General features: G+C 34.0%; 1 pseudogene; it reads right to left on the bottom strand.

Annotated features, from left to right (window-relative positions):
• Positions 1-10,646: 10,646 nt before the first annotated feature.
• Positions 10,647-10,740, bottom strand: LOC137235601 (U6 spliceosomal RNA; annotated as a pseudogene).
• Positions 10,741-11,817: the final 1,077 nt, after the last annotated feature.

The raw sequence follows: 11,817 nt of genomic DNA, 5'->3' as shown, positions 1-11,817 counted from the left end.
TTCGGCTCTTAAATCATTTTTGTTCAACTTTATTATACACTATGGCTGGTCTAAGACTGATAACAGTCCCTGAGCCAGAGCCTAAAACCACGTATGATATCCAAGCCAAGTATCTTAGCCCCCAATTTTACTAAGATCCGTTAATTTTTCTTCGAGTTATAGCTCCCGAAACAGAAATTGCTTAGTCATGAAAGGGGCGGTGCCACGCCCATTTTTTAAAGTTTGAATTTTTTTTATTTACCGTTATAAATCCACTTGGGGAATGAAATACCATTGATATAAAGCTCTTTTTTGCAAAGATGTAGCTTATTTTATTTGTCCCTTTTAAAAACCTTTTATATAAAAGTGGGCGTTGTCCTTAACCGATTTCGTTAATTTTTCATCAAAGCATTCCTTATAGTAAAGGCAACCTCTCTGCCGAATTTTGTTACGATAGGTTTAATATTTGTAAAATTGATTTTATCACAATTGGGCGGTGCCCCGTCCATTTTGAATAATTTTTATCAAGAACCTCAATATCAGTCCACACGTAAAATTTCAACATTCTAGGTGTATAATTTACTAAATAATCAGGTTTTTTGTGTTTTCCAAAATGTTATATATATTAAAAGTGGGCGTGGTTATCATCCGATTTCACTAATTCTTACTCAAGTTATCATGTATAAAAAAATTGTTGAGTACAAATAATAACGAAAAGCAAAAAAAGGAAAAATCAGCATAATGTGTACTTCGCAAAGCCATGTGAAGAAATAAAAGCAAAGAACAAATGAGCAAACAATTCGTTACTTATAGCATTACCACTATGACATAAATTACAATTGAATGAAAAAAAAAACCAAAATGTTAAATTTGGCAACACCAAGCAAGCTGACTGAATCATTAAAAGTAAAATGAAATAGCATGGCACACTTCTATGACAATAGGATGACCGTATGTAGTTAAGGGCTCCAATTATATACATACCTTCCTCACTTAAAAGCATATAAAAAGTGTGCACATGAGCAAAAGAAAAAAAAAATACAACATGTTAGATTGAACAAGTAAGGACGGGACTGTCTTCGGCTGTGCCGAAGACTTCATACCTTTCATGAATGGGGCTGAACAATAATCTTATCCCATTCGTAATCTCCGAATAATCGGATGTATAAGATAAGAAATATATAGTGAACAGATCTACACACCTAAACGATTTTTAAGATAAATATAAAATAAACAAGTAAGGACGGGACTGTATTCGGCTGTGCAGAAGACTTCATACCTTTCATGAATGGGGCTGAACAATAATCTTATCCCATTCGTAATCTCCGAATAATCGGATGTATACGATAATAAATATATAGTGAACAGATCTACATACCTAAACGATTTTTAAGATAAATTTAAAATAAACAAGTAAGTAAGGTTAAGTTCGGGTGTAACCGAACATTACATACTCAGTTGAGAGCTATGGTGACAACATAAGGGAAAATAACAATGTAGGAAAATGAACCGAGGGAAACCCTGGAATGTGTTTGTATGACATGTGTATCAAATGAAAGGCATTAGAGAGTATTTTAAGAGGGAGTGGGCCATAGTTCTATAGGTGGACGCCATTTAGGGATATCGCCATAAAGGTGGATTAGGGTTGACTCTAGAATTTGTTTGTACGATATGGGTATCAAATGAAAGATGTTAATGAGTATTTTAAAAGGGAGTAATCCTTAGTTCCATTGGTGGACGATGTCTCGAGATATATCCATAAAGGTGGACCAGGGTGACCCTAGAATTTGTTTGTACAATATGGGTATCAAAAGAAAGGTGTTAATGAGTATTTTAAAAGGGAGTGACGCCGTTTCGAGATATCGCCATTAAGGTGGACCAGGGGTGACTCTAGAATTTGTTTGTACGATATGGGTATCAAATTAAAAGTATTAATGAGGGTTTTAAAAGGGAGTGGTGGTAGTTGTATAGGTGGTCGCCTTTTCGAGATATCGCCATAAAGGTGGACCAGGGGTGACTCTAGAATACGTTTGTACGATATGGGTATCAAATTAAAGTTATTAATGAGGGTTTTAAAAGCGAGTGGTGGTTGTTGTAAAGGTGGACGCCTATTCGAGATATCGCCATAAAGGTGGACCAGGGGTGACCCTAGAATTTGTTTGTACAATATGGGTGTCAAAAGAAAGGTGTTAATGAGTATTTTAAAAGGGAGTAATCCTTAGTTCCATAGGTGGACACCGTTTCGAGATATCGCCATAAAAGGGGAGCAGGGGTGACCCTAGAATTTGTGTGTACAATATGGGTATCAAATGAAAGGTGTTAATGAGTATTTTAAAAGGGAGTGGGCCCTAGTTCTATTGGTGGCCGCCGTTTCGAAATATCGCCATAAAGGTGGACCAGGGGACCCTAGAATTTGTATGTACAATATGGGTATCAAAAGAAAGGTGTTAATGAGTATTTTAAAAGGGAGTAATCCTTAGTTCCATAGGTGGACGCCGTTTCGAGATATCGCCATAAAGGTGGACCAGGGGTGACCCTAGAATTTGTTTGTACAATATGGGTATCAAACGAAAGGTGTTAATGAGTATTTTAAAAGGGAGTGGGCCTTAGTTCTATAGGTGGACGCCGTTTCGAAATATCGCCATAAAGGTGAACCAGGGGTGATTCTAGAATGTGTTTGTACGATATGGGTATCAAATTAAAGGTATTAATGAGGGTTTTAAAAGGGAGTGATGGTTGTTGTATAGGTGGTCGCATTTTCAAGATATCGCCATAAAGGTGGACCAGGGTGACCCTAGAATTTGTTTGTACGATATGGGTATCAAATTAAAGGTATTAATGAGGGTTTTAAAAGGGAGTGGTGGTTGTTGTATAGGTGGTCGCATTTTCGAGATATCGCCATAAAGGTGGACCAGGGGTGACTCTAGAATGTGTTTGTACGATATGGGTATCAAATTAAAGGTATTAATGAGGGTTTTAAAAGCGAGTGGTGGTTGTTGTAAAGGTGGACGCCGTTTCGAGATATCGCCATAAAGGTGGACCAGGGGTGACCCTAGAATTTGTTTGTACAATATGGGTGTCAAAAGAAAGGTGTTAATGAGTATTTTAAAAGGGAGTAATCCTTAGTTCCATAGGTGGACGCCGTTTCGAAATATCGCCATAAAGGTGGAGCAGGGGTACCCTAGAATTTATGTGTACAATATGGGTATCAAAAGAAAGGTGTTAATGAGTATTTTAAAAGGGAGTAATCCTTAGCAACATCAAAAATTTTAGAAATAAGGTTTTTCAATTAGAAGAAAATTTTTCTAAGCGGGGTCGCCCCTCGGCAGTGTTTGGCAAGCGCTCCGGGTGTATTTCTGCCATGAAAAGCTCTCAGTGAAAACTCATCTGCCTTGCAGATGCCGTTCGGAGTCGGCATAAAACATGTAGGTCCCGTCCGGCCAATTTGTAGGGAAAATCAAGAGGAGCACGACGCAAATTGGAAGAGAAGCTCGGCCTTAGATCTCTTCGGAGGTTATCGCGCCTTACATTTATTTTTTTTTTTTTATCCTTAGTTCCATAGGTGGACGCCGTTTCGAGATATCGCCATAAAGGTGGGCCAGGGGTGAGTCTAGAATTCGTTTGTGCAATATGGGTATCAAACGAAAGAAGTTAATGAGTATTTTTAAAAGGGAGTGGGCCTTCGTTCTATAGGTGTTCGCCTTTTCGAGGTATCGCCATAAAGGTGGACCAGGGGTGACTTTAGAATATGTTTGTACGATATGGATATCAAATGAAAGGTGTTAATGAGTATTTTAAAATGGCGTGGGGCTTAGTTCTATAGGTGGACGCCTTTTCGAGATATCGCCATAAAGGTGGACCAGGGGTGACCCTAGAATGAGTTTGTACGATATGGGTATCAAATTAAAGGTATTAATGAGAGTTTTAAAAGGGATTGGTGGTAATTGTATATGTGAAGGCGTTTTCCAGATATCGGCCAAAATGTGGACCAGGGTGACCCAGAACTTCATCTGTTGGATACCGCTAATTTATTTATATATGTAATACCTGTCAAGATTTTAAGGGTTTTTTATTTCGCCCTGCAGAACTTTTTCATTTTCTTCTACTTAATATGGTAGGTGCCACAACCATTTTATAAAGTTTTTTCTAAAGTTATATTTCGCGTCAATAAACCAATCCAATTACCTCACCATGTTTCATCCCTTTTTTCGTATTTGGTATAGAATTATGGCATTTTTTTCACTTTTCGTAATTTTCGATATCGAAAAAGTGGGCGTGTGCATTGTCGGATTTCGTTCATTTTTCATACCAAGATAAAGTGAGTTCAAGTAAGTACGTGAACTAAGTTCATTAAAGATATGTCGATTTTTGCTCAAGTTATCGTGTTAACGGCCATGCGGAAGGACAGACGAACGACTGTGTATAAAAACTGGGCGTGGCATCAACCGATTTCGCCCGTTTTCACAGAAAACAGTTAACATCATAAAATCTATGCCAACCAAATTTCAAAAGGATTGGTTAATTTTTGTTCGACTTATGGCGTTAAAAGTATCCTAGACAAATTACATGAAAAAGGGCGGAGACCCGCCCATTTTGAAATTTTCTTTTATTTTTGTATTTTGTTGCACCATATCATTACTGGAGTTGAATGTTGACATAATCTACTTATATACTGTAAAGATATTAAATTTTTTCTTAAAATTTTACTTAAAAAATTTTTTTTAAGTGGGCGTGGTCCTTCTCCGATTTTGCTAATTTTTATTAGGCGTACATATAGTAATAGGAGTAACGTTCCTGCCAAATTTCATCATGATATCTTCAACGACTGACAAATTACAGCTTGCAAAAATTTTAAATTACTTTCTTTTAAAAGTGGGCGGTGCCACGCCCATTGTCCAAAATTTTACTAATTTCCTATTCTGCGTCATAAATTCAACTCATTTACCAAGTTTCGTCGCTTTATCTGTATTTGGTAATGAATTATCGCACTTTTTCGGTTTTTCGAAATTTTCGATATTGAAAAAGTGGGCGTGGTTATAGTCCGATATCATTCGTTTTAAATAGCGATCTGAGATAGTGCTCAGGAACCTACATACCAAATTTCATCAAGATACCTCAAAATTTACTCAAGTTATCGTGTTAACGGACGGACGGACGGACATGGCTCAATCAAATTTTTTTTCGATCCTGATTATTTTGATATATGGAAGTCTATATCTATCTCGATTCCTTTATATATGTACAACCAACCGTTATCCAATCCAACTTAATATACTCTGTGAGCTCTGCTCAGCTGAGTATAAAAATAGGTAGGTACTTTGTGTGAGGATGCAAAGCTTCACGTTTTTTGTGGTCTGAATGTAAAAACTATGACTACGAATCACGTATTTCAAAAATATATGACGTAAACGTAACTATTTGATGAAATTTGATGAATTTCGAAGCTTCTATCCGTAAAAAAGGGGCAAAAATGAGAGTTTATATGAAGTATATAATATATATACCACCGATCTCTATGATTTTTTCAGACAAAAATATATTCTATATACGTAAGCATTTGGTGAAATTTGAAGCTTCTAGCTGTTAAAATGGGGCAGAAATTGCGCAAAGTTTCTTATCTTAAAAATCGGTTGTATGAGATATATACTATATATACCACCGATCTCAATGATTTTTTCAGACAACAATATATACTATACACGTAAGCATTTGGTGAAATTTGAAGCTTCTAGCTGTTAAAATGGGGAAGAAATTGCGCAAAGTTTCTTATCTGAACAATCGGTTGTATGAGATATATACTATGTATACCACCGATCTCAATTATTTTTTCAGACATCAATATATGCTATACACGTAAGCATTTGGTGAAATTTCAAGCTTCTAGCTTTTAAAATGCGGCCGAAATCGCAAAAAAAAATATATATATACTATATATATATACTATATATATATACTATATATACCATCATATATATATTATATATATCACCGATCTCTATTTTGACTCTTTTTTTGACACAACAATATATACTATATACGTAAACAATCGGTGAAATTTGAAGCTTATAGCTGTTAAAATGGGGTAGAAATTGCGAAAAGTTTCTTATCTGAACAATCGGTTGTATGAGATATATACTATATATACAACCGATCTCTATGTTTTTTCAGACAACAATATATGCCATATACGTAACCATTCGGTGATATTTGAAGCTCCTAGCTGTTAAAATTGGGCTAAAATTGCAAAAATATATATATATATACTATATATATATACTATATATACCACCATATATATACTATATATACCACCGATCTGTATGATTTTTTCAGACCAATATATGCTATATACGTAAGCATTAGTTGAAATTTGAAAACTCTAGCTCTTAAAATAGGGCAGCAATTACGAAAAGTTTCTTATCTGAAAAATCGGTTGTGGGGGATATATACTATATATATGACCGATCTCATCAATTTTTTCAGGCAATAATATGTGCAATATACGAAAGTATATGGTGAAGTTTGAAGCTTCAACCTGTTAAATTGAGTAAGATATTACAAAAATCCTCTTTTTCTGAAAAATCGGTTGTACGGAGGATATATGCTATAGTGGTCCGATCCGGCCGGTTCCGATAAATGTCTAATCGGACACCCAAATACACCCGCTCACCAAATTTTATCAAGATATCACAAAAATTCAGGGACTAGTTTGCATACAAACAGACAGACGGACAGACGGACATGGCTAAATCAACTCAGCTCTTCAACCTGATTATTTCGGTATACCTAATGGTGGGTCTATCTATTTTCCTTTAAGGACTTACAATTTTGGGTTTCGTGACGAAATGAATATACCATTTCATTTTCATGAAAGGTATAAAAATAGGTAGGTACTTTGTGTGAGGATGCAAAGCTTCACGTTTTTTGTCGTCTGAATGTTAAAACTATGACTACGAATCACGTATTTCAAAAATATATGACGTAAGCGTAACTATTTGATGAAATTTGATGAATTTTGAAGCTTCTATCCGTAAAAAAGGGGCAAAAATAACAGTTTATATGAAGTATATAATATATATACCACCGATCTCTATGATTTTTTCAGACAAAAATATATGCTATATACGTAAGCATTTGGTGAAATTTGAAGCTTCTAGCTGTTAAAATGGGGCAGAAATTGCGCAAAGTTTCTTATCTGAACAATCGGTTGTATGAGATATATACTATATATACCACCGATCTCAATTATTTTTTCAGACATCAATATATGCTATACACATAAGCATTTGGTGAAATTTGAAGCTTCTAGCTGTTAAAATGGGGCCGAAATCGCAAAAAAAAAATATATATATACTATATGTATCACCGATCTCTATTTTGACTTTTATTGACACAACAGTATATACTATATACGTAAACAATCGGTGAAATTTGAAGCGTATAGCTGTTAAAATGGTGTAGAAATTGCGAAAAGTTTCTTATCTGAACAATCGTTTGTATGAGATATATTGTAGAAAGGCCCCTAACGCAATTAAAACAAAGAAGACTTCACTGCTTGAATTATGAATGTCGAATTCTCTTTATTCAAATAATTCAGCCTATCTATATTAGATTATTCTAAACATATTCTTACATATCTATTTACATTTAAGCTTACATACTTACATACATAACTACCTTAAACATACATACTTACATACCTACATACTACTCGGCACAAAATATGTACCTACATATATGAGCTGCAAATTTATGGGAAATGCTAACCTTGCAAGTTGCAGGAATGCAAATCGCTGGGATTCAAATTCGTTTGGTTGGGTGTTGTACACGTCTGTTTATTAATGGCTGTGTCAGCATTAATTCTCAAATTCATTTTTATGTGTTGATGAACATTTAGACTATTTTTGTAGCAGGTTAGAATATTAGACTGATTTAAATATTTTGGATTAAATTGAATTGTTGGCTGCTTACACTACATCTCCCTTTTTTTTTTTTAGAATGCTTATGCATTTGGGGAATGCATGAGTATTCTATTTTTGTAAATTAATTCTACTTTTGTATTTTAATGTTTGTAGGTTGAACATCTTCTTATTCTACTAATTTAAGTCTATTTTTGTGTAGTTTTATTTGCCTATTCTCTATGTTACTACTAAATTTTTGCTTATCCTTATTTCCTATTCTAGATGGGATTAAGGTGTCATAATTTTTATTATTAGTGTTTTCTTCTTCATCGATTTCTTCTACCTTATAGGGGATTAATGTAAAATTATTGTTTTCATCAATGTTTACTACTCTAAAGGGTTTAAATGAAAAAATATTTTTCCTATTGATATCTTCTATTCCAAAGGTCATCAATAAAATTATTTTTCTATTCTACAGGCCCCTATATATCTACTATCTAGCCTAACTAGGTATAAAGGATCCTATTATCTAAAATTATGGCCTTGCTAAATGCGAGGTTATCCTAGACGAAACAGGTCTAACTTATATTTATATTTAAAAAAAAATAATGAAGATAAATGATTTAGTATATCCTATCGACTAAATATAGGAGATTTAGTTTTCCTTACCTTGATTATTTCTATTAAACAAAGCTTTTGCATTGTTATTAAAATTAAAAGGTATAGAATAAGATGATGGTTACAGTCGTTATTGGGTGAAAATTGACATTGTTTTAAAAAGCGGGATCTTTGAGCGCATGATATAGTAGATTGGGTAAATTCAGTTGCTGCTAGAGCAAGAAGTAGTTATATAGTGATAAGTGGTTGAACCAATGGGTACAGTGGATGCAAAAATTTTTCATATCTTTTCTTATACCATTTTTCATATTTTCCAGCAATATTTTTATTAGATCTTATGTGTCATTCGATTTTCTGGGTGGCCTTTCCAGATGGGATCGTCATGATATTTATGAAGAATTTCTATAATTTTTTTCGACATTTGTCAAATGCATAACTTCTGGGGTTAATGCAAATATTAGATCTTCGAGAACTTGGGTACCTATTTTATTTTTAAATATGCTTACTCGAGTATTCATTATTCTTGACCAATTTGTCTCCTAAGGGACAACTGTCTTTTTCTCTTACAAGTCCTAGATTGCAGGCATTTTTAAGCCTGGTTGAAAATTGTTCTAAGTCAATAACTTCCTCAACAATCTGGTTGCTTGTAATACGCTACAATTTTTCTATCCTTTTGGATGAAAATGAGCGTGACATGTCTAATTGCAAATTTATTTATTAAGCGCTTTATTTATAATAAGGTCCTCTTTGTGACTTTTTATTTTCTTCATTCTGGCTGTTTTTTAAGTTTCCGCTCTTGTGGTAACTTTAGGTATTTTGCACATTTCCACTTACGTAAGGTTTTTGTCAAGCATTATGTTGCGAAAAGTTTGTGGTATAAATCTTCTACCTTGACATCCTTCATAGATGTTATTTTGATTAATTTCTATGGAAGCTACTACTGAGAATTAGCAAATTCTTGAACTTAGACAGTGCTAATGAAGCTGTCTTAATAAATTCTTCTATTAAGTGAGGCATTTTGCAGTGATTCATTTGTAATATTTACTGTTCTTATCGAAATTGGGTTGAATTTAAAGGATGTAGGGTGCTACATTTGAATATTATATCAATAGTACGATTCCGCAGGTTGAAACTGCTGGCCAAACATCTGAAATGTTTGGGTTAATTTTGGCTCTGGTTCAGCTGGTGGTTTATATTTGAATATTCTGTACTCCAATGTTTCAGAGTTTCTTTTTCCTACCTCGTAACCAGCTATGGGGTTAATTTTTGTCCACGAAGACATTTTAAAAGATGATATGATTGAAAGAGAAAATTAAAGAGAAATTAAAAATGTATTCCTGTGTTGTTGTTGTAGCAATGCTCGCCCCACCTAATAGCCACGACCGATCACAAATTGTCATCAATATCCTCTAACGGGAGTCCAAGGAAACTTGCCGTTTCAACAGGGGTGGACCATAAGGAAAGGGGTGTTAGAGGCGTTGGTTCCACATTACAATTAAAGAGATGGTTGGTGACATGTGGGGACACATTGCAAGCGGGGCATACATTTTGTATGTCGGGGTTGATTCTGGATAGGTAAGAGTTTAACCTGTTACAGTATCCAGAACGAAGTTGAGCAAGAGTGACACGCGTTTCCCTGGGAAGTATGCGTTCCGCTTCCGCGAGTTCTGGATATTCCTGTGTCTTTGGGGGTGGTGGAAAAATTCTAATTTATGCTTATTTCTTTGTTTTTTTTTTTTTTTGTTTATTATATTAAGCATTCCTTTTGATTTTTATTATTTTTTCCTTATTTAGTTAGCATTATAAAAGGTTTATTCCTAAAAATGTTTGTTCTTGAGGAAAAATATGCTCAACTTAACATATTTAACATTTATAATTTTTCTTACAAAATCTTCAAAAAAATGTTTTTTTTTTTTCAAATGATGAATAGTTAAATACAGTTTATTTTTTCTTGTTTAATTATTAAAAATTAATTCCTATAATAGTTTCTTTTTGTTTTTTAATTTTTGCTTGTCAATAGGCAGCCGCTATGTTGCCCGAATTTTTTTTTTGTTTTTTTTTAAATAATGGTTAAAGAAATGACTTCATACTTAAGCTAGTGTATTTATTATACTTATAATTATTATGCTCCTCTTGTTTATCACCATTGAAAATGTGGTACGCTTCACGAGATCAGTGTCATTCTTGCTCTGGGGCTATGCTAATATCGTTCCAATTTTAATGTATTTTCCGTTGAAGTAATTGCCACAATATGCTAATCTTCGTGTATTTTCCGTTGAAGTGATTGCCACAATATGCTAATCTTCGTGTATTTTCCGTTGACGTAATTGCCACAATATGCCAATCTTCGTGTATTTTCCGTTGACGTAGTTGCCACAATATGCTAATCTTCGTGTATTTTTCGTTGAAGTAATTTCCTCAATTTTTATTATTGGTGCCCGACTTTAACACCTTCTCTCTTTTTTTTTCTTTTTACAAGGCTTAGGCTGTAATCAGCCAGAAAAATCCTGCCGGCTATGACATTAGGCTGAAAAATCAGCCAGTAGCATCATAGGCAGGATCTTCATGTAGAAAGGTCCCTAACGCAATTAAAACAAAGAAGACTTCACTGCTTGAATTATGAATGTCGAATTCTCTTTATTCAAATAATTCAGCCTATTTATATTAGATTATTCTAAACATATTCTTACATATCTATTTACATTTAAGCTTACATACTTACATACATAACTACCTTAAACATACATACTTACATACCTACATACTACTCGGCACAAAATATGTACCTACATATATGAGCTGCAAATTTATGGGAAATGCTAACCTTGCAAGTTGCAGGAATGCAAATTGCTGGGATTCAAATTCGTTTGGTTGTGTGTTGTACACGTCTGTTTATTAATGGCTGTGTCAGCATTAATTCTCAAATGCATTTTAATGTGTTGATGAACATTTAGACTATTTTTGTAGCAGGTTAGAATGTTAGACTGATTTAAATATTTTGGATTAAATTGAATTGTTGGCTGCTTACACTACAATATACTATATATACAACCGATCTCTATGATTTTTTCAGACAACAATATATGCCATATACGTAAGCATTGCGTGAAATTTGAAGCTCCTAGCTGTTAAAATGGGGCTAAATTGAGAAAATATATATATATACTATATATATATACACTATATATACTACCATATATATACTATATATACCACCGATATGTATGATTTTTTCAGACAACAATATATGCTATATACGTAAGCATTCGGTGAAATTTGAAGCCTCTAGCTCTTAAAATAGGGCAGCAATTACGAAAAG

Source organism: Eurosta solidaginis, chromosome X (genome assembly GCF_040869045.1).
Source record: "Eurosta solidaginis isolate ZX-2024a chromosome X, ASM4086904v1, whole genome shotgun sequence".
Taxonomy (NCBI): domain Eukaryota; kingdom Metazoa; phylum Arthropoda; class Insecta; order Diptera; family Tephritidae; genus Eurosta; species Eurosta solidaginis.
This window is presented reverse-complemented; position numbering and strand designations above follow the sequence as displayed.